The sequence below is a fragment of the Diuraphis noxia genome, unplaced genomic scaffold, assembly GCF_037042655.1.
Source record: "Diuraphis noxia isolate RWA-SAM2 unplaced genomic scaffold, SU_Dnox_SAM2 contig0001, whole genome shotgun sequence".
NCBI lineage: Eukaryota > Metazoa > Arthropoda > Insecta > Hemiptera > Aphididae > Diuraphis > Diuraphis noxia.
In genome coordinates this window covers 96,486,169-96,512,128 of record NW_028301711.1, presented here as the reverse complement: position 1 = coordinate 96,512,128, position 25,960 = coordinate 96,486,169, and the positions used below count along the sequence as shown (strand labels likewise).

Sequence of the window (25,960 nt, the reverse complement as noted above, 5' to 3'; positions counted from 1 at the left end):
TCATTTAATAATAATATTGTGTAGTGTCTATTGAACTTAAAGATTGAACGGTATATTTATCTCGACTAGCCATCCATTGTATGCAATAATTAATTATTTTATGCAAAGTGATATGTTAAAATAATAGTACATAATATGCAAATAAGAAGTGTACCTGTGCGGTAACAGTAACGTAAAATACAATATTAAAACGTTTTATAACGTTTGCCCATAAATATTTCATCTGACCCATTCAACCGCGTTTAAATACATTATAATATTATATGGTACTATCAATGTTTTAAATAATTTGGTGCATTAGCTTTTTTTTTATTTTTTTATACCATACATGCAGATATTTTCAATATCTTTAAAATTAAGTCAGAATTAAAAATAATATAACAAACTTTTATTATCTGTGACGCATGAATATTATCCAATTTTCAATTATATTATAAATTTCGGATGGTTAATAGTTTTTTTATTCCAATGTTAGTAACTATTAAAGAAACTTAAACGAATCGATTTTCAATACACCGGGTTAACCGTAAATATTATTTATTTATTTTCGTAATTTTATGCAACGTCATCTTCGTTGTTTTTTTCATTATTATTTATTATATAATAAACTCAGGGCATTTAAACCAGTATCAGATCACTAGTAATCAATCTTTTTACAAAAAAAAAAAAAAATACTACGATATTTTTCTATAATGTAAATATTTCAAATCAACTTAATGTTTACATGCATAATTCGTTGTATAATAGGTACAGCATATTCAATATTGTATTATAAATTATAATATTATTAATTTACACATGAGTACTATTGAGTGAGCGCAACATTTACTTATTTGATTCTGACCTCTGACTTCATGCCCTTATACAAACCTAAAAAAATACACTTATTTAGGCTTATGCCCTAAAAATCAATAAATACGCATAATCACTTAAATATGCTCTTAAAATATACCTTAAAATCCGTAACATTTTATGTTCGCCATTCATTAGAAAATTTTTTTATTGATAATATTATTTTTATAGTGTAAAAAATATATTAAACTTTTACGTTGTATAAAAATTTAATACGTTTATAAAATTTCTATAATTTTTTCTTCAAGTTTAAGGTCTATTTGAGCGTTTTAGGTTACCTAAAAAACAAAATAAAAATTCCATTCATTAATTTTTCTATCATTCAAGGAAGCTGTCAGCTTATTTTTGTCTTAAATTCGGTTAACTGATGCACCTAATATGCTTTCGGCTATACAACTATTAAAACGTGGTTTTCAGCTCTTGATTCATTTTCAAAATGTCTACATAATATATTACTATTCATTTATTCTGTTGAAACTACCTAATATTGTAATCACAATGTTAAAATGGAAAAAAAATATTGATTTATCAATTAAAAATACCGATTTTCCGAACTTCGAATGTAGGCAACTATGCGTTGTTTTATATACTTAATGCATTTTTTATATTAAAAAAAAACCCTTAACTACGAAAACGAAACACGTAAACTGAACTAACATCGACTCTGTAAAAGTAGCTATAAAGTATCCCGTACTAATATTACACATGCGTAGTCCGTAAGAAAAATTGTATGCCAATTTAAAAAAATATATGTAAAATATGTACTTAAAATGAGAATATTACAAAAATATTCACTAACAATGTCTAACATGTAGTAAAAGAGATTAAAATATGAAAATTATATATAGCTAAAATAACCGTAGACCCTAATATCATAAAACCATACTTTCTATATCACCAAGCTATATTTTAAATTTATATTAGAATACATATAAACTCTTATAATACGTCCCTGGTGGCGACATTGCATGTTGCAGATAAATAACCAAAAAAATGTTTATAAAATTATAAAATGTGCATTCATATTTATGTTTAGAAACATGTCGACTGAAAGTATAAATGTCATCAAAAAATCAAATGATATTTAACATATAGGTACCCATGTAAAGAGAGACAATGGTGAACTCCACGCTAACTCGCGATTCCGATGACTGGTTATGGAGATCAATACCATTCATTATTTGTATTAATGAATTCTCATCTATTTTTACGACACAGCCACCAATGAAATAACTAGAGCTAAAATGTTTGAGAGACCCTCACCAAGTATTGCATGAAAAGTCACAAGTGAGGGCGTTACCCCCACATTCCCATATATATTCAATTAAAAATACGAAAAAATTATTTTTGTTATATGATGCAGATTATTTTCCACTAATGGTGAAAGTTTTGATTTTAAATCTTGATAGTGATACCAATTAAAGATTAACTGTAATTTAATACATAATATTACCTATATCATTCAAAATTCGATTCTAACAAAATAACTACCTATCTTATAATATTGTCTATTTGAAATGTAAATAACGGTGAATATTTTTTAATATAATTTATATCAAATTTATAATAATGTTTTATATGGAAAATTAAGACTTTAATTATAAAGTTTTTTGTAAATAAAATAAAAAAGTTCTATACGTTTTATTTTAAATGTACCTGCACTTCTCAGAACTGCTTTTTGAATGTCAAGATTTATTTATTGCTCTCAACCCGCTCGCACAACGATTATTGTATATTACCTTTTTCATATTTAATATTAACATTTTATGGCATGAACTTTGAATAAATAATATTTTTAAGTACCTACATATAAATTATGAAAAAAGGTATAAAGATAAACACAATTATCTACAGTAGAATCCAATTGAAGATTATTTTTAATCATTATAAATTGTAATTAAGTTGTTCACTTGACTTTTCACAATGCCTAAAAATGTTTCTGCCATAGATTTTTATTGTTGAAAATCGTTTATTGAAAAACTCGCGGATCAGTGCTCGAAAATAAGCTGTTTACGAATCACGAAAACATAAAATAAATAACGTTTGTTTGGTGTATAGTTAGAAATAACTCATAACTAAATAATGTATACATAAATGGAACTGTGAAAACGAATTGAATAAAATCCGTGCTTTTGTGAAGTATATAGAAAAACCTTTTTTGTGAGTGATCATTTAACTATATATACACGAAGATATTTTCTCACAAAGCCGAAAAGTTACGACTTTTTTATACGATTTCCTCAAAGAAACCGTCACTCAAAATTCGAAACGCATATTATTTGATATATTACATACCAAAGAAAATAAGAGGTAATGTGACTTTGGACTTTATAACAATTTTAGATACCTAACATAGAAAAATGTATGGCATAGTATCGCAGTAAAATTCTAAAAAATATAAATAAAATCTTTATTCTTACCTACTATAGATGATTTAGATATATATTAAAACAAATAAAAACTAAATTTTTAATTCTATTATGTACAAATCAAGGCTAAAAAAGATTGTACAAATGATCAAACATAATTAAACCATTTTTACTTAGACATATTTTAAAAACTTAAAATGTCTATGAATTATATATTATACTACCTACCATTTCTAATGTTGATGTATAAAAGTCCCTTTAGACGTATAATACCTTTCAGTATCATACCCATTTTATTTAAATAATAACTATTTTTTGGTCATCGTTGATTATTAAAATATTGTATTTTATTGAATGGTATGATTTTTTTTATTTATATTCTAATTCTATATTCAAATTAAAGCGAAACGAAAATATCAGTGTATTTTATTATTTTATTTGTGCTTTTATTAACATTTTTTTTCAGTGTGGTTTTTTCCAAAAGATCGCATGCAGATCTATAAACTGAAAATTGAACACAGCTGGATTTCTTTTTAATCTTCGGGAGGGTTTCAATCAAATCCTAAAGATCAGAAAATAAATCGAAAATTATAATATACTAATATTTTTCTAAGAAAATTGAATAGCTAATTCTTTGGAAAAAAAATGTTTTCATATAATTTTTACGTATTATCACAAGCATTTCATTTTTATGTTGGTGGTTTTATATGTTTTTTTAATATAAACAACCTATTCAACTTTAATTTCATAGTCAAGAGCAATACCTACATGTTTTCAAAATTAATTTATGTTTGATAAAATGGCAAGAGGTTTGTAAAAATAGCAGTTTAATCCGCAAATGGTAAGATTTCGAGTTATTTTTAGAATTAAATGAAAAGATTATTTTTTTTATTTTTGAGTCAACTTTTTGTTTTTATTGATTACTAGCTATCCCATCCGGCGTAGCAAGTGCTAAATATTTGTCGTTTTCATAATTATATTTATAAATAAATGTGTATACGATTTATATATAAAAATTAAAAAAGTAAAAAAATGCATAACCAAACATTAAGTAATGGGGAAATCTTATAAATAAACAAAAAATATAGGTATTCATTTTTTGTGAACTGAAAGAAAATTAATTTACGGGCTCTCTTTTAGGCATAGAGGTTGAAAAAGGGTAGAACACGATTGAGTACCTTTGTCCTTTTAGGCAACACAATTGCGTATGTTTGTACTGTTTGTAGATGGGTTAAAAGTACCTTTCAGAAAAAAAAAATAAACACGATTGCGTATGAAATGGTATGCAACGTTGTCAAATTTACCAATTTCATCGTATATAAAATAAATAATAATATAATACATATCGAATACATTTACAGTTCTATAATAATACATAAAAAAAAAAAAATAATAAAATAATAAATAAAATGAGATTAACTTAATAATATAAAAGTAATTAATAAATAAATAAATCGTCAATTATTATTTTAATACAATTATCGTAAATAAATAAAAAAATATGTGAAAAAAGAACGTTGCATCAGCGTAATCGTTCTATTTACTTAATCTATACATGTACAACTTACTTCATAATTCGATTGACAAAAAAATATAATTTCATAAAATAAGACAGATTTTAATTCAGAAACAGTTAAAAATCCAAACAAGTCTCAAAAATCCAAAAAAAGCACTAAAAATTAAAAAAATCATTTTTATTTTGTTCATAAGCAATCCAACGTTAATAATGTCTTTTCTATTATTTTTTATTACGATATTATCTAAATAAAAAAATTAAAAAACAAGTACCTATATTTTAATTTATATTTAATATATTTTTTTTAAGTTAAAATTTTATTTTCCGGGCTTTGAGCTCAGCTTAATCAATGGTTAAATATTAAATGACTATATAATATATATATTTCATAAAATGTTATTTTACAATATTAATTAATATAAAATAAGTATTTCTACTAAAATTTTAAAAATTACAAATAAATTTCAACGGGCCCACCGGCACTTAAAGTATTCGGGCCTCTGTACTCAAGGTCCATCAGACCCCCTTGTGGGGGTTCTGTATACTGGTATGAAAATTGGCAACAACGCTTAAAACTTCGTACGCTGTAAACGTCGTGTAGTTAAAAAACAGGTAAAATCGTACGGAATCGTGTTGCTTAAAAAGGTATCGTCGATAACGAACGTACGCAATCGTGTTTTACCCTTAAAAAATAAACTAGAAATATCTTCTTAAACTAAGGAATCTATTGATATAACTTTTAATTGAGAACGGTCAAATAGTTTTTAAATCTATTAACTTCAGATAAGCCTACGTGGGTTAAAAATATGACATATATATATCATATCATATCACGTAACCTGTAGTAACTATTTATATAGAAAAAATAATACCAATTTCTACTAATTTACTAGTTATACTTTTACTTTGTTCTAATAAGCAATCAATAGCAACCATTTATATACCTAAAAAATTCTAATGGAAAAAAGGCCTTTCAGCTTTTCACAAACTTTCCAATTTTTCTCTCCTATTTATTTATATCCAGTGTTCCTATTTTCAGGAGAAACAAAAACATACTCTGTACATGAATTCCGTACTTGATATTTATAACTAACTCGTATTTTGCATTTAAAGTTAACCAATATACTTGTGGTCATAGAAGTATCACAAATCAATGAGTCAGAAAACTTCCAACAAAATGTACATATGTAATATGCATAAGCAATAATTGATCAAAAATGGACTAGAACCCCTTTTTTCCAAACCTGGTACAATTATTCTATTTTAGAACGTTATCGATTATTTATTCCATAGCATAGTTTTTAAATATATTTGGTATCCATCTGACCAAGTATGGTTATTATTTCCGTAAATTATGTCATAAGTGGAGTAATTTGATTAATGCAACTTAACATTTTACCAAATTAAAGTCATATTATAAATTCAACACGACGTGGCTTCGATAATGTATATTAGAAAAACACATGTTTACGTTGACCCCGAAGCACATCACTTTTAATATAATTTTAATATTTTAATATTATTAAACTTTTTGAAATCAATTTAAAACGATGATAATATAATAACGCAAAACACGTAGGTATACAACACACCATATTTCCTTGACAACTTTCCCGATATCGCTATGTCAAAAATGTTTATGAGCAGATGGACAAAAAGAGAGGTGCTCTTGAAAAATCTTAAGTATACATAAACAACAAACCACAGTATCTATACCATTATTTCATAACTTGAAATTTTCACTTAACTCATCGTAAATAATATTTATAACAAATCTACTTTTTCGTTACACATTTGCATAGCTGCATATTATAACGTGTGCATGGGGTGTGTTTTGAAAGGAACAAGACGTTCAACTGTTTTCATACTAACGCTATACTACAACGAGTACGACGTGCCTTCATTCAATGACGGGTTGTCTATATATATACATGATATAAATGAAAATACATATATAATTAAAGTGTGTAATACAAAGTATCTATAAAACTCGATGCATGTTGAAAAATTAAGACTTAAACAACACTCACTAGCAGGAAAATCGGTTTTTTAACTGAGCCACTCCGTCATATTACATTATGAAGTGCGGAGAGCTGGAGACTAACCTAATAACATTATATTAACTATGCATAATGTATTTCCCTACCTATATATTGTATGTACATAACACGCACTACTATTTAAGATCATCGCAGTATACACATTTATGACTCATAGTACCCAAAGATACAGTTTTATCCGTCTCATAGGAGACGACAGATATCCAAAGTATAAGCGAAGAGCTCCAGAAAATAGTGGTTTAATGTTGAAATAAATGGTAAGAAAATTGAAAATCAGTGGGTAGTGCCGTATAAAGGTCCTTTCACACACGTCTGATCCGAGTCCAATCCGAGCTTTCCTAGTTCTATCCGATCAAAAAAAATTTGTCTGTCCGAGCTCGGACAAGTTTGGATACGGAACGGTGCCGGATTGAACCTGTATAACAGGCATCCGAAGTCAATGTGCATGATTGTGTATGTTCAACACCTACTATATGACTATAGTACTGTGAACTATATATTATGACTATCATTGAAAGGTTTTTAATTTTTATTATTTTCTATACGCCAATCAGTTCAGTCAGTTGTCAGTATCTACTCGTTTTTTAAAGACACTATTCACTAAATTTTCTCTACAAATCTCAAGATGAACAACGAACAATTAATTGAACTCATAAGAACGCATACCGAACTATATGACTTGAGTCATTCAAAATATAGTGACAGTACTTGGAAGGAAAAAGTTTGGGAAGGTATTGCTGATGAACTAAATCAAACCAGTAAGTTTTAAAATATTAAATAAGTAATTTATAATTTTATTCCACTTGAAGTAAAATATTATATAATTTACATTATTAATAGTTATTAGGTATTTAATTACTAATTTAAGAAAATTATATGTGTAGTAGTATTAATTAGAATTTCAATTTGTATACTGAAATGTACCCTATTAATCTTAGCTAATACTTAACAGTTATTGTTTTATTGCATAACAAATAAAAAAAATAAATAAACATTATTTTGCCATGGGATTGACCCATGGATGAGTTAAAAAAAAATTTTAAAAGTGTTTCTTATCAAAAATGCTTCCAAAGTTGCATTTCCTACTCGAATAGGAATATTTGTTAAAGTCGTTACACTTAATTGATCTGCATTGAATTGCTGATTATCACGTACCTATATGGGTTAGCTTACCATCGTACTTTTATTAATTTTGCATGTAGATATTATTATGACATCAACATTTTAGGTTTGGCTTAAATTCGCCTATTATATATTCGAAATTGTTGTAATAATATTCCAAAGGCGTTCTCTACGACTCTCCTAGCACGACAAATTCGATAGTTGTATATTCTTTTTTCATTGCAATCAAGGTTTTTGCCAGGATAGGGTCTTAGCAAGTAAGTTTTTAAGGAGAATGCTTCGTGCCCAATAATTATAACGAATGGTACTTCATTTGTTGTACCTGGCAATGCTGTTTTTCTGGTATATCCAGTTTATTTTGCTCTAATGCTTTTCCTAACATTGAGTGATTTAAAATACCATCATCGCTGTTTTTGTCATAACTTCCTGCATCTACAGCTATAAAATTGTAATGCGCGTCGACCAGTGCTAATAATACAACAGAAAATGTTTTTTTGTAATAAAAATACTGTGAGCCGCTGTTAGGAGGTGCTTGAATTGTCACATGTTTCCCATCGATTGCACCTAAGCAATTTGGAAAATTCCAGGAAATCCAAAATTCTGAAGCTATTTCTTTCCATTTTTGTTCATTTGGTGCAGCCATGACTTCGGGCATTATAATTCAGTGGCGTAAACTGGGGGTCGCACGGGGTTGCATTTGCGACCTCTGAAAATATTATAGAGTTGCAAGAGTTTCTTTTTGCGACCCCGAAAATCACAATTTCAGTTTTCAAAAAATTAAAATATCAATAATTATTTAATTAATTGACTAATTTATATTTTGAGAACAAATTTTTTATTTTGTTTTGAATCACTGGAATTATTATTATATTATATACTTTCCACATTTTCTTATAGTTTTGTTTTTGACCATTATCTATTAATATACCTACCAATATGTATTTATTGTGATCGGCAGAGTCGAATCTCAATGGTAGCTGAATATTAATAGTGAAAACGTGTTTCACTATTTTATGTTTATAGATTAAAATTATTATTATTTGTTTTACATATTCATTTATTTTTTGACACTTGTATTTATTTCTTATTCCGCGAACGATGCAAAATTAAAAGTATTTCAACAGCTGGCTAAAATAGACAAATTTCTTGTAAAAATATCGAATTCGAAAGTAAGCATCTATTTTTACTTTAAATTCATATATAACTTTTGATTTGAATGCATTAAGTTTAAAGTAGCGGTTAAACTATATTACTGATTTACATTATATAAAAACTACAATTTTGACAAATAAAACAATTTATATTTGATCTGTAAATTAATTTATCAGGTAATATTGATTATTGAACAAGTTTGATACAATTATTTATTAGAGTCTAGATTAAAAGAACTGTATTATTTTATGTAGGTATTCATATATTGTTTAAGAAAATTGCTTATTCTTATACCTATTTCTTACTTATACTTATTCTATTGACAGTAATTAATTATACCTTATTTATATTGTATATTCATAATACATACCAGTCACCAATAGATACTATATATGTTTAAGGTTAAAATAATTTTGTTGAGATTGTGTACTTTTTACTTATAAATATTATCACAGTGACCTACTCAAGGACGAGATTCATTCGATACCTACTACATAGCAGAGCGAATTCCTAGTTGTTTTTTTAAGTACTGGGAATTTTTGACTTTTAACCAACCAAAGTATTAGCTAAAAAAAATTTTGTACTAAAAAATGACATTTTTTTGATTTTGAATTATATTAATTGTTTGATAACTATTGCGTGCAAAAATCGATGGTTCAATTTAAGAGATATAGGAGAGCAAAAAAACGAAACAAGACCACATCAGGACAAGCTGCACCAAAAGAAATTAAGAAATATAAATATGTAGATAACTTGCAGTTTTTACAAGAGTTTTTACAAGAACGAGACACTAATACAAATTTATCATGTAATCTTAGTGACAGCTCTGCAGAAGAAGATGAAAATACAAAAGAAATACATGATGCCCTAAACGATACTTCTATGAACAATGACAATTTAGAAACAAATCAAAGTGTTAATGATAACATTTGGAATAAACAAAATACAATAAAAAAGAAACAAAGCTTGACTACTGGAAGTTTCCAACAACCAGAAACAGCTTCTACAACTCTTATGAAATACTTATTGGAAAAGAGAAACAAGTAAAGAAAGTGATATTGATCCTGTATATGCGTTTCTCAAAGGTATTAGTGCTACATTGAAGACGTTTGATCCCTATTCTTTAAATTTGGCAAAATCTAGAATATTTAATACCGTTCAAGACATTGAAATGTTCCAAATTTTAGGCAAACAACAATCATGTGCTTCTAATAATCAACCTTCTCCATTAGTGTCATCTAACTCATTGTACAGCAACTATTCTCAGTCGAAATCTCCACAAATTATACAACCAGACAATACAATATTTACACCAAGTGCGTTTACGATCTTTGGAAATGAAAATCAACACCAATAATTTCGTATTATTTAACATTTAAAAAAAAACTTAATAATTTCAATTAATAGTTAATAGTTTTTTATATTTTTATTTTTTATTTGTAAGATTGATTTTGTTATCTAATAGATTTTACTTTATTTTATTATTTAAATAATTAAGAAGGTACTTAATATCGGTTCACAACAGTTGTTTTTTAATAACAAAATGTAATTCATGATATCTAATTTTAACATAAGATATACTCGTATGATTCAAAATTGGGTATTACTAATTTAAATGTTGTGTCGATTACTTACCTTAAGCACACAGCTAATCTTTCCTTTGACAGTATAGGTTTTCTCCAATGAATTTCCTTCTTTGTTATTAAATTTTCCAATTTTTCATGTAAGACATTAAAAGTGTATTGAGATATGCGGAAATATTCATAGAACTTTTGTTCATCATCAATTAGACCGTTATACAAAGTAAATTCGCCTTCGGTTTTCCTTTTTTTGCACAGATCATGAACTCACACAGTTCTTTTCCGCTTATTTGAAATAGTTATTTGAGATTTATTTTCTTCTTTTTCTTCGTCAAGTAATAGTGCTATAATAATTAACTCTTCTTGGCTAAATTCAACCATTATGAATAGGAACTCTTGATGACAACTGTTCTATACTACTGAGAGATGTGTACTACTTAAAATGAAGTAAAACAAAGAGCAACTAAAATTAAAATCGAAACGGAGACGGCCTGGGTATATATGAACTAAGTCCTCGGAATGGTAAAAATCTGATCGGACTCGGAACGAACCCGGATCGGATATGTGTGAAAGGACCAGTGCTTTCACGTACATTCAGTGCTCATATTAATGTAGTGTACTGTAACTCTGTAAAATCTATAAAATACATTTGTAAATATATTACAAAAGGAAGTGATCAAGCCGAATTTCGTTTTGAAAACGATAATGAAGAAGTCAAACTTTATGAATGTGGACGATATATCAGCAGCTCTGAGGCTGTATGGATAATTCTGGCTTTTACTATCCACGAGAGATCTCCAACAGTCTTCCATCTTTCGGTGCATTTAGAAAACAGCCATTTCAACCCTAATGACTCCATTCGATTAACAGATATGATTAACAATCCACCAAAAACTACTCTTTAGCATTTTACGACTTATGTAAAACAAATTATTTTTCAAAAACACTTATTTATGTTGATATTCCCTCTTAGTATGTATGAAAAAATAATAGATTTGAGAGAATAAAACGTGGAATTGACGTAAACGGTTGGCCGGGAATAAAAAGAGATCAATCTCTGGTAGAGTATTTACCATTCACCCTAATAATACCAATTGTTACTTTCTTCGCCTTTTACTTCATGAAATCCAAGGTCCTACATCTTTATCTATCTTAATACATCTTGAAATCTGTTAACGGCACAATTCCACCTACTCTTATAAGCAGCGTGTAAAGCTAACTGGAAGATGAAAGGTATTGGGATACAACTATGGAAGAATCTGTGCTTGTGGTTCTCCAATTAAATTACGGGAACATTTGCAATTATGTTGATATTTTGTCAATTGTCAGATGCTTTAAGTCTTTGGGAAAAATACAAGGGCAGGCTTTCAGAAGATATACGACATCGAGTGGAGTTGGATATACAAAACGAGAATATAAACACAGTTATTAAGGGAGTATACAATAAATGCTTAGTTAATCTTGAAAATACAGTTCTATCTCTGGGAGGTCAATTTTTGCAACATTATGGTTTACCACAACCATCAAGATGTGAAGCAGTCTTATAAAATAAAGTTCACTTTCGAGAAATCAATTCTGATTCAAGTATTTTGACACAATATATAAATTTAAATGAACATTTACTTAATAATAAACAGTCCTATGTATATGAAAAAATATTAGAGGGCATTGAAAAAACACTCCAAACATTTTTCTTAGACACACCTGGAGACACTGGTAAAACATTTGTCATAAATATTTTATTGGTCAGAGTACGAAAAGATCATGGAATAGCTTTGGCTGTAGCTTCTTCAGGCATCGCTGCTACATTATTAAAAGGAGGTACACAGCTCATTCTATATTTAAATTACCATTAAACCTAACGAGATTAGAGACACCTATGTGCAATATTTCCAAACAGAGTAATATAGCAAAAGTTCTAAAAGACTGTAAGTTAATAGATTGGGATGAATGCACAATGGACCACAAGGATGACTTTGAAGCTCTCAATGGAACATTAAAAGATATAAGAGGATATAATAGTTTGATGGGTAGAGTCACTGTGCTGATAGCACGAGATTTTCGGCAACCATTACCCATTATACCTAGTGGTATAAGTCATGTCTAAAAAAGTTTCGTATTTGTGGCCTCATATACAGAAAGTTGCACTTCATAAAAATATGAGGAACCATTTGAAAGGTGACACATTTACTGGAATTTTCACTGAGATGTTACTTAAAATAGGAGATGGCAATCTTCCTTCATTGGAAGGTGAGATCACTATTTCCTCAAACTTTATTACAGTTGTTAGCTCTTTATTAGAGCTAACTTCTAAAATTTACCCAGATATAATAAATATCAAGATGAAACCATCGGATGGTTGTGCGAGCGAGCCATCTTAACTCCAAAGAACGATAAGGTAGCCGAAATAAATGCAATTTTAATAAAGGCATTTAATGAAAAAGCTGTTGAATATAAATCTTTTGATTCAGTGATCTATTCGAATGATGCTGTCCATTACCCTTTAGAATTTCTTAATACTCTGAATCATTCTGGTCTTCCATCACATATAAACTTATCCTTAAAATCGGAGCACCTATAATGTTACTAAGAAATCTTAACCCACCTAAATTGTGTAATTGAACTAGATTGCAAGTTAAAACTCTGCACAAAAATGTAATAGAAGCTATATTTATCACTGGGTATGCAAGAGGAGATATAGTTTTAACCCGAGAATAACGTTGATTCCAACTGATTATCTCTTTGAGTTTAAAAGAATACAATTTCCACTCAAAGTTTGCTCTGCTATGACTATTAATTATAGTCTCAAGGACAATTATTGAGCATGGCAGGGATTGACTTGAGAGAAGAATGATTTTCACATGGACAGTTCTATGTCGTATGTTCTAGAGTTAGCTCTAGCAGTAGTTAGGTTATTTTAGTCCCAAAAGGCGTTACCAAAAATACTGTTTATAAATAGGTATTGAGATGAATAAAATATTTCTATAAAAATATTTTTTTTGATTTATATAACACCCATAATGTATATAATAATTAGGATTAGGATGTTTATGACCTTAAAAGCACTAAAAAATGCATCAAAATATACACAATAAATATCTAAATATGCTCTTAATAAAAATTAAACATGACATTTAAAAATTTTATTTCGAATCCGAAATTTATTTTAAATTGATTTACAACTTTTTTATAACTTTAAACTTAAATACAAATATATAAAAATATGATATTTTAAAATTAAAAACATAAGCGCTTATACAATAAATTAATATTTAATTAAGTAAGTAATAAAGATAAGTTAATTATATACTACGGGTTTCATATTTTCTCATTTTCGTTAAATGTGAAACTGACTGTGCCTACCTATGGGTCTTTATTGAGGTTTATATTGTATTTAAGTTATTTTTTGGCAAAATATGCATTTATTTACTATTTTTTTGGCCAAATATGCATTTATTTACAATTTTTTTCAAAATATGCATTTATTCATGAAAATCCCTAAATATGCAAAAATATGCAAAATAAAATTGAATGCATCTGATTCTATGTCGCACAAAACAAATTTATAACTTAGTCTGCAAATTTCATGACTAAAAGAAAAAAATATGCAAAAGTCATAAACACCCTAACCCTGATAATAATATTACAACGACGTTGTAAAAATTAATAAGTTTTAAAAGAATTTACAGAAACTTCTATACAAAACATGGGCAACCTAGGATCAACATAATATCTAAAAGCAGCCTGTAATAAGTATAAAAACTGATAAAATAAAAGTAATAGTAGGTAACACAAAAAACTGTACACGGGCGAAGCTGGGTTATTTAACTAGTACATAATATATAGTCAAACGCGTTTAACCTATCCTAATCTACACACCTAGCAATTAAGGAGAAAACGGGAAATTTTACGCACAATCAGTTTTCGAAAAATCGAGTTTGATTTTTGATGTAACTTTAAAACAAATGACCATTGATACATGAAATTTTTACCAAACGTTTATATAAGTATATTCTATCCACCATGAAATTTTCAAAAATGTTTGACTTAAGTTAAACTATTCATAGGTATATGCAATTTTCGCTCATTAATAGTTTTTTTGAAATTAATATCGATAAAAATTTATTTTTTCGGTAGAAAATCTTGAAAATTTAATACAAGGCTCTAACATATTGTTACAATAGCAGTTGAAAAATAAAAGAAATTCATGGTCACAATTTTTTTTTATAAACATTCAAATTTTAAATTTTGACAAAATGCGAAAAATCACAAAAATTTTCAGATTGTTTTAAGCTAGAAATTCATAAAAAATGTTCTTTTTAAATCTAAGATTTGAAAATTTAATACAAGATTCCTTACAAATTTGTCAATCTTTATCACAAAAAAAATGTCCACCGGAAATTCAAATTAAATTTTTATTAGCATTTGAATTTCAAATATTGTCAAAAATTCGTCAAAACCATGAATATTTGCAAATTATTTTGTAGTTCAAAATTCATAATATTTTTTGTATTTATATCTAAGGTTATAAAATTCAACACTAAGTTTTCCATAAGTTTTGCTTCAAATAGCTATAGAGAAAATTTGAAGCGTTATTATAGGAAAAATATTTTTGAGCGTTTGAGTTTTAAATTTTTATGAAATCGCGTAATGATAACGATTTATCTTCAAACCAGGTATATGTATATTTATGATAATATAAGGTATTATGAATTATGATAACTACATGCAATGTTTTTGGAAAAATTGATTAACCATGCCTTATGCAAATCGCTTCTTAATGAAAAATAAAATATTTGTTTAAAAATAGAATATATGACAATATTTAAATATAATAATATATCCTAGACTGACAAATCATCTCCGTTCAGAATCGTTTTTCGTATACAATGATACCTATCATTGCATTCAAATCTAACCTACCCTAGTCAGAGGTCCACCTCACCCCCTAATGTACAGCATAACGACATCCACTTACCCGTTTTTTTTATTGTTAATATGATGTATAATGAACTTTAGGATTAGTGTTCATCGGTAGTATGATACGCAAAATTCATAAAATTAATCAAATCATGATCTGTATAATAAATACATTTTCAGTTCATTGTAAAAATTTAAACTGTGCACATGCAGTGAGACGTTTTCATCCGAGCTGTTAGCAATCTTGAATTTGTATTAAATAATAAATATATATATAATATCGATGTTAGGTGATCACTATTTTTGACAAAACTGGCGGTCTACCGGATGAACAATCATAGCAAAAGATCACTCAAGCGTTGAAAATGCGAAAGGTTGAAGAATACAATTCACCTAACCTTATTGTTTTATTTTTTTCAAAGTAAATAAAATCATATACCTACTGTATTACAATATCTTAAGGTAAAACTTATAATTTTATAATTTTTTTTTCATTCATTTTCGTTTTTATTGTATTATTCAGTGTCATTCGCTAGAATGCAACTTTTGTAAATTAATAATCATTTCACGCTTCATTTGTAGTCTGAACATGTAAGTGTGAAACTACCAAAGAGAATTATTTAAATAGCATACTTAATAGCTTAAACTTTAAAGTCTAAAGTATAGAAACATAATACTTAGTATATTTTACAGCAACGTTAACTACTATTTAACCTACTTAACAATCTCACTTAAGTTTACGGTGCCAGTTTTTCCAATAGTTTCCAGATAAATTTTATTTTTAATTTCAGTCAAAAAAAGGTCTGCCCGAAACTTAATTTACAAAGATTCTTTTTGTATAAAGAAAAAGTAAACATAATACTCATAATAGCAATGAATAAATTTAAAAAAAACAAAAAGGAAAAGAAATCAACAAAAAGACACCCTAAGTAGAATTACCAAGAAATGCCTTAACTCCAACACAATCATTTTACAGTATCGTAAAAATTTTAACTGAATATAAAGAATATTTGAAATGAAAATAAACTTTGAACAACTATTAAACAGTTTCCGTTAACGAAAAAACGATTTACGTCATGATATGCACGAATGACTAAACACCGATTCAAGTGACACGAGTTAAGTAGGTTAATATATTGCATCTTGTTCCCGTCAACTACACAACCAAAACCTGCATTATTGTATAAATTACCAACCAAAAATATATATAATATGTACCTAGGTATATAGTGTATACTAATGGGTGATAGAGTTTAATTGCGTTAATGTAACAACCCTTGCACGTCAGTACCACTAGACTAGCGTTTGTCGTCTTTGTAATACCCACACGTGTCACTTGGTACAATCAGCAAAATTAATATTCATGCAAATCTGTTTAGAATTATTATTTTAGAGAATATCGATGCAAAACAAAAACTATACAAATTACATAAATGAGCATGTATATTGAACGTTAATGCGATGTAAGTACCAACAAAAATACGATAATCTTATTTTTGTTTCTTTAAATTTTTAAATTATTTTTGTTTATTATCATGAAAGATAAAATGTATTCCCTAGTAAATAGTTTAAAAGAAACAAAAATAACATCATATACCTACATATGAGATCGCGGCCACCATCATGGCCGATAGCTATATGCGTAGAGTGAAGAATATTGAATAGCTCTTCATTTTTAACGAAATAACGTATACTGTCATTATCATGGTTCATGGCTTTAATTAAGGGCTCTTTATCATTTATTAAAATAACGTCGTACTTACGAATATTTCTATAATCTTTTTGCATTTTGTTTGAGTCTTGGATAATTTTACGTCTTCAAATGCGACGATCGTATTCTTCATTATTCATGAACGATTTGTTGTCATCGCGTTTAGCATCAATAATTAATGAAATTGCTTTATTAAATTAATTTTGCATTTCATTTAAATCCACTTTTAAGCTTTTAACAAAATAAATACGTACTGCACTACTAATAACCTACTACTAAACGGATCGTGTTGAATGTACAGGTTATATATTAAACAGATGAATACTGCGATATGCGATATCCATGACATTTTTCAATCAACCATTTTATCGATATCTGTCATTTCCCCGCCTGATATTTTTAGATCTCGGAAAATATTGACAGTTGACACCAAACTTAGTATTTTATTCCAGGGACACACATGCGTATTTAAAATCGGTTACTGCAATCGACATAAACCTATGTTTGATATAATTTTATGTCTGCGCACAGATATATAAAATAATTTTATATAAGATATAGGTATATACCCGTGTGTCTCCGTTTCTCATTTAATTTGAGTTCGACAGCATTATTAGTTCGATAGTGTCTACTATATAGAGTGTAAAGGACTATAGTATATAGTTTTATTTAATTAATTATAATTATAATTTGTATCGAAACAATTTTTATCAATTTTTACAGTAAAATATACATTTTTAATATAATTTAAAAAAATTATTTAATTAATAAATATCATTTTATGCATTTTTTAAAATATAATTTTAGATCATCAAATTCCGGGTCCTAGTGATAACATTGCCTAAAAAAGTACGGAAATTATGACAATTCCTAGGCGATGATATCATTTCCTTCCGCTATTAGGAATTGTCATCGTTTCCTAAATTGTCAACATTTCCGGTAACATATACATTATATTATATTATAGGTACATGTCTTCAATTTATAAAAAATACCTATACATTTTTTGATATTTTATTTTTTAATTATACCTGCTCCTATAATTTATACTAAATTTTAAAACTAATATTTAAGGTATATTGATGTCGAAAAATTAATTGTTATTTAAAAGAAGCCCGGATTTAGTTGTGTACCCGGGCCAAAAATATGATGTAGGGGGCCTGGTTGGTAACATTTGAAACGTTGGTTTGAAGTCGAGAGAGGGAAGGGTACTTGATAATTTTAATTCATGATTTAATTTTATTCTGAGTCTTCCTATGTCGAGTGAACAGGCAAGGTTATAAATACCTACTAAGTATTGGATTTGAACGGCAGGCCTAAATTGTGAATTAAAATATTATATTGTATAGGTATATAAATATATAATTTTATAATTTGTTGTAATAAAAATATTTTATATTTAAGTAATTGGTATATTTACTATGATATAATATTAAAAATAATAAAGAAGGTGAGAAAAAAATAAAAAGTAATAACTATATTAAGTAACTTTAAATATTTATACAACATAAAATAATATATTTTCAAGGTATTTGAATATAGGGTGAAGAGACAAAGCCCCCACTGATCTGTTTTAAATATGTAAAACCTCTCTTAAGTCAAAAACTTAGATTGTCTATTATTTATGAAAGAGCACTCTTAAAATTTCAGCAAAACGTTCATAAAAATTCCAAGATAAAATCAGAAAAATAAATGTTTAACATTTATATATATATATGAACATAGACAAAACTATAATTATTATATTACAACATATTATTAATGAATAATTTATTTTATCTAAATAGCGTATAATATCTTCTTAAAGATTAGGTTATATTTTAAGGTTTTTAGAAACTTTATACTTAAATTTTATATGAAACCAAAAAAATTAAAGTGACTGTTTTATGGCCACAAAAATAAGGAATAGGATTAAAAATTAGATATAAAAAAATTACTGACGAAAATATAAATTTATTTATCTGATCAAATTTTATTTTAAATAAAACAATGATTTTGAGGAATAATAATTGTTGTGCAACGTTTTTTATATCTTTTTTACAGTTTCTAAAAGTTTCTAAAATGTTGTACCATTTCATATTTTCGGCGTATGTCGTCTCCATTGTATAGTTTAAATACAGCTAGTCTTAAGTTTAAATACTGAGTGGAGCGATCAGAAAGTAACGTCTATGTGAACTTATTACTTTTCTATTTACTTTTTTGTCATGTTGGAATATGTGATTTCTGATTCGGATAAAGGACTGAAGAAAATTCGAATATATTAACGGTTTATATCAGAAATGTAATTTATTTGTTCCAGTTGTGAGAATTTTTCGTTATTTGTTATTGTTTACGTTTAAAGTTGGAAAAAGTTATTGATAATTTGATGAGAAAGAGTAACCTAACCTAACCATCCATATACTTAATTACAAAATGAATTTCAGTTATTTTTTGTATTTCAAAAAATAATGTTAATAACAGAGCCTCGTTTTTCACCGATTAAATGTTAAAATATCATGTAAACCTGAATTATTGATAAATAAACAATAATATGTTATGGATTTAAATACAATTATGAATGATTTGACAAATTTATTTTTATATTTTATGTATATAAAATATTAGTTTTTAATTAGAAAACTAAAAAAATGTATTATATTCGGTTAGGTTAGGTTACATTTTGGATAATTGGGTTCAATCATTATATTAAACTTCTTAAACTTTATCCACAGTTGATTACTTATTTTTATGTTACAACTAAAGCGAATTGGTTAATTTTATATTTGAAAAACTATATTTATTTTTTCAAGGTTAATTTTGTAAGATTTTAACCTCCTCTAAAATTCTAAAGAAAAGCTTAAGTAGTAATACTGTTTTACAATGAGGTGTCTATTTTAGATTCTGAACGAAGTGATGAATGTATTGATTTTACAATGATGTATGTTTTTTTTTTGTGTGTGTCTGAGTACAGCATAACTAGTCGAAATAATGCTTCAATTTCAAACTTTGGTGGTGGTTTCCGATGTAAAAGTGAATATCCTTGGTGCATTATAAAGGTCAAAAGTAAACATTTTCCAACAGTTTTCAAAAAAATCGAGAAAAACAAAAAAAATGACAGAAAAACGGGAATTTTTACGCGAAACCAGTTTTCGACCAAATCGATTTTTTCATATGGTTGTAATTCAAAAACTAATCACTGTAAATACATGAAATTTCCAAATGTTAATGTTAGTGTTATCAGTGGCGTAACTAACAGCAAATATTTGGGGTAGTGAACACTTTTAAATACTTCACCTTCTCCAATAAGCATAATGTATGATGAGTACCATTTATACGCATAATTTCCTCCTAATCATTATACTTATATTATATTATAATATTATACTTATCATTATACTATCATTATACTATCATTATACAGTTTTATAACACGAAAAGTCCGGTAAAACACGATTGCGTACGATTTTTATCTGCAGCTTTGAAGCACTGTTGCCATTTGCTTTGAACTTATAGAACAGGGGTTACTTCCATAGTTTTTTTTTTTTATTATTATTGAATAATTTTTTTTTATTATATTATTTTAACATTTAATTATTTTTAATTATTTTATTTTGTATACAATATTTGTCGAAAATTGAGATTTTTAAGTGGTACCAAGTATAACATTTTTATTATATTATTTTAACATTTAATTATTTGATCAGAAAGTTTATTCAGTTCAATCATTTACCATTACATTCATACTTAATGTTATGTGGCTAAGTAACTACTCTATCCCTTTGGAAATTTAAAAAAAAATAAAAACATACATATTGCATTTTTATATGGTTATTATTATATTTATAAAAAAATTTTAATTGATAAATTAACTATGAACGGTATGAACCAATAGTAATTTAATTAATAAATTGAAGAAATTTTAGTATTTTATTAGTTTTATGGTTTATTATTTAACGTTTAATGTTTAATATCATGTAAAATGTAACCAAGTAGAACACAAAATAATACCTCATTATTCTCTTCTAAAACCATTTTTTTTTTATTTATGAATAAATAATATTATACATGTATTACAATGTTATACAAACCAAAGCTCGTATGCTATAATATGTAGGTACTTAATACTAAGTAGATACATATTGTTATTAATATGTTTTTGAAGTAAAACTTCTTTACGGAAGATTAAACATAAAAGTATTACTGTCACAATAGAACTGTATAGGTACATACAGTTTTTGACATATATATTTCTTGTATCACAAAATTAAAATCACATATACCTACTTACGTTTCCATGATAACAGTAATTGGCAATTGCTTTTCTGCTAAAAATAGGTAGGTTTCATTAGGTCAATCTAACCTAACGTAAAGTAACCGCTACAACGTGTGTGATGGATCTGACAATATTGATTATTTTTGCATACATTTATTCGTTAAATGATATAAAGGTTTTTTGACACGTTTTTCATTTCATCGAATGAAATCAAAATTTCAAATTTCGTGATAATTTGTATTATTATCTGAAACAATATTCACTTCATCCACACGTAGGTATTGAATTTTTTAATATTTTCTTTCTTTTATTTGAACATTTTCAACAATCACTAACCCGCGCAAGGTTAGCGAAGCGAGTGAAGTATCTAACACAAGTGACTTTATCTTTTCTTTATTTTAGGCTTTCCTTTTTTTTCAATTAAATACTACTAGTTTTTATTTGATTTAAAAAAAATGTCCTATCGTTTGCTTTAGGTAATATATTATTTAACAAAGAAGTTGTATACGAATAACATTTATTATTTTTACGACGGATAAATTATACCTATACCGATTTTGCTTTATGTCTATTATAAGTTTTAATTTGATTCATACTGTACAAATTATAAAAACTTTTATAAATATTGTGGATAAATTTATAAATATATGTATATATCATATACGTTATGAATTATTGTATTTTAACGGTTGAAAATGGCTTATAGAATAAATTCGTAATTACCTAGGTACCTATATAAATAATATAAAATATATAAAAATTAAAAATAACGATCGTTGATAGTTTAGTCACTTACTTTACATAATTAAATAAATAATGTGAAAAAAAAATTGACTTTGGACAAACAGTACAATACTGATCTGTAGATTTAGCTGTTAGTATTTGAATAGTGCAATGACCCATTGATGCTATTGTAACGTTGCACCTGGTGGTAGTATTGTTATAACCATTATTAATCTAAAAAGGGTCGAACACGGTGTACCGATAACTAGTCCAGGTTGTGGTACATTTACGTTGTAATGAATGAATAAATTTCGGTATCAAACAACCACCGTATGTTTAACTTAGTAAAAAAAAAAAAAAAACATCGGACAAATAAATGTTTGTATACCGTCAATTTTATTCCAGTGCCAGTCGTTACTCATAACTCACATAAGATAGTAAACAAGTTCCCATTTTTTTTTTTTTTTTTTTTTTTTTTAATCCACGGTTTTGGGGTTAATTTATTTACTATAGATACATAATACTCATATCATATAATTTACAAAATGTTTAAATTTTAAGCTTTATTTGAGAAATAACTTGAACCGGGAGATTTAATTTTTTTTTAATGACTTTTTTTTTAAATATCGTGATTTTCATATTATGTCATATTATATCTTATAATTAAATACTTATTCACCATCTAGGTGTACTAGTTTTGTTTTTAATTCAAAGTTAATAATATTATCTTAACTAATAAACTTTAAAGTATTGTACGTTATTTACATGAAATAATGATTCTATAATTACAAAATAATTGTTGTCATAAAAATTAACCTATTTAAAATTATAAAACTTAAAGCTGGATAGTAGGTATGTAATATTATGAAAAAATATACTGCTTTCTTGTGCACTTTTACTAACATGGTTAAACAAAACTTTAAATGATGACTACCTGTTTGTTCTATGATAAAAGTTTTAGTACATAATTGTTGTACTCGCGTATAATATACATACAATTTTTTCTCAATCTGATATTATAAAACATTTGATTTGAACAAAAATTTCAAAAACATTGGATGATCGCCCAAAAATTAAGAGTTTGGCACAGAGATATTATACTAATCCAATATGAATTAATTCACATATTTATTTTACAAATTAAAGCACATGTAAGTAAGGACAGGTACACCACAATAATCCACGATTTTAAAATATAAATATGATAATAATATTAAAATATAAATCCAAACACAATATTTACTTCGATTAAATTGATTAAATTTATATTAGTTAATAATTTATGATTCAATAAGAGTACTTATCCTCCCCTTCCCAATGTTTAAGTCAAGTCCCTAAAATTCGGATATAAACAAAGCATAAATATAGATGTTAAATTAGATATTAAAATTTATCCATTACCTATCCAATCTAAATAAAATCGAATATAAATTATATTATAATCATATACACTTTGTTTAATTAATTTTTCATATGTAATTAGTATCGTTAATAAATATATAGCTTTAAATAGGTAATTACAATTGAAACAAAAAGTATGTAGAGAATAAGAATTTATAAAACTGAAGTAATCGATGGTGAAAATAAAATATTACTAAAAATGTAAACTTCAGTTCGTATTATGTACTTTTCGGGTTTACCATTAATATTCTAGTAATTTTATAATATATTTATAAGACTTTAGAAAACATATTAGGTACCTTATAACCTATACCTACATATCACGTTTAAGAGGTCAACCATTGGCAATCGATATAGAACGGACTACCCTGGCTTGGGATCCTATAAAGGGGTTCCAATAACAATATGTATTCATCCTGAACTTTTAATTTATTGTTTATCAATATTATAGCTGAACAAAAGATATCATATTCAACTATGATATTAGTAAACAGTACATAGTATTTATTATATGTAATGTTACATTATTGCTTAATTAGGAGTTAAATTCAAATATTCAAAACTTAAATACTGCCATTTATTTTTTTTAATGTGTTATGCTTATCTATATATACTCATATTATATTTATACAAACATTTATTTGATTAATACTTTAAAAAATCTATAAAATAAGTTACAAATCTTTGTAACTGTCAAGTTATCATAGTTGTTAACTATAGTGGTTTTAAAATAAAAAATAAATAAAAAGTTACAAACCGCATATTCTTTATTTTAGTTCCTAACGGTGCAATGAATGTATTGATTTTACTACGATGTACATGATAATTAATAAAAATATACTTCTATTTTCAACTTCAATAGTATTCAAAAAATTAAGAAACAACCAGAATTCTGAAATCAAAATCAGTTTTCGACAAATTCAATTTTGCTTTTTGGTGTAACTTAAAAATATGTAAAAAAATACATAACATTTTCACTGAAGATTTATATTAGCTTAATGTCTACACCATTAATTTTTCCAAATATTTTGACTCATGTTTAAAGCAGTTATTTACAGAAATATAAAATGTTCTACTTTGATTAGTTTTTTTTTTAAATTAATGTCGATAAAAATTGTTTTATTAGATTTAAATCTTGAAAATACAATATAAGGTGCTTAAAAGTTATTGTAAGTGGAAATCGTAAAAAATTAAGCGTAAATACACAATATATTAATTTTATGAGCATTTTAAATTCAAATTTTTACATTTTATATTCACTCAATTTCTCATGAAACGAATTTCTTATCTTGTCGTTCTAACCTAACCTTAGATACTTGAAATTAAAACTTTATGTTTTTTTCACATCTCTTCCTGTATTTGATATAATTTCCAAGATATTTTGACTAGTTTTGAGCTTTTTTACAAACATTTTTTATTTTTCTATCAATGTCATTAAAATGTTATTCGTTTAGTCAAAAAGTATGGAAATTTAATCCAGGACTTCTTACACGTTATTGCAATATCAACTTGAAAATATATAAAAATAAAATAAAAGCAAGATTTTTTATGAACATTAAAAGTTCAAATTTTGACAAAATATATCAAATTTAAAATTTAGATACAAATCATTTTTTAGTTGATAATTTATAAAATATTCAATTTTTAATCAAAACCAAAGTTTAAACTAGGTTCCACGTAAATATAGTCCATTCTGTAACCAACAAATTTAAAAATATAAAATCAGTTTTTGTTATAGTAGTTTTAAGTTCGAATTTTGACAAGATTCATTAGTAGCGATTTTAGTTATTTTGCTGTAATTTTAAATTGTTATTTGTAAGTACTTGAACGTCTTAGAGCAGGCAAATCATTATATTGTATAGGTACGTACTTCAAATTCAATTTGTTCGACAAAAATTAATTTAACCTGCCTAATCAACTACCCATGCCTAATAGTAAATTAAATTATTTTATTCACAATAATACCATAAAACATGCCTACTTATTATATGCTGACAGACGGTCTTCGCTCAGAATCGTTTCGTGTACAATGATTTTATATGGTTGAATTCAAATTTAACACATCCAATACAGTGACTTTCTAGACACTTAATGATGGTACAGCAAAGCGTTGGCCACTTACACGATTTTTAAATCTACACTGGAGTTGTACCTACCTATTATGACTAACATAACATTTTTATTTATTTAGAATATAACCTTACTTAACCTTAGATAAAAAATTGTATAGGCATTTACAGAAAATAACTAAAATATTTGGAAATTTTCATTTTACTAAGAATATTTAGAAAATTATAAATAT

At 26.5% G+C, this 25,960-nt stretch overlaps 2 pseudogenes; one reads left to right on the top strand and one right to left on the bottom strand.

The window, feature by feature from the left end:
- The window catches only part of LOC107170295 (uncharacterized), a 106,505-nt pseudogene that overhangs the window by 16,437 nt on the left and 64,108 nt on the right, over nt 1-25,960 (bottom strand).
- On the top strand, nt 7,423-11,556 carry LOC149062574 (uncharacterized; annotated as a pseudogene).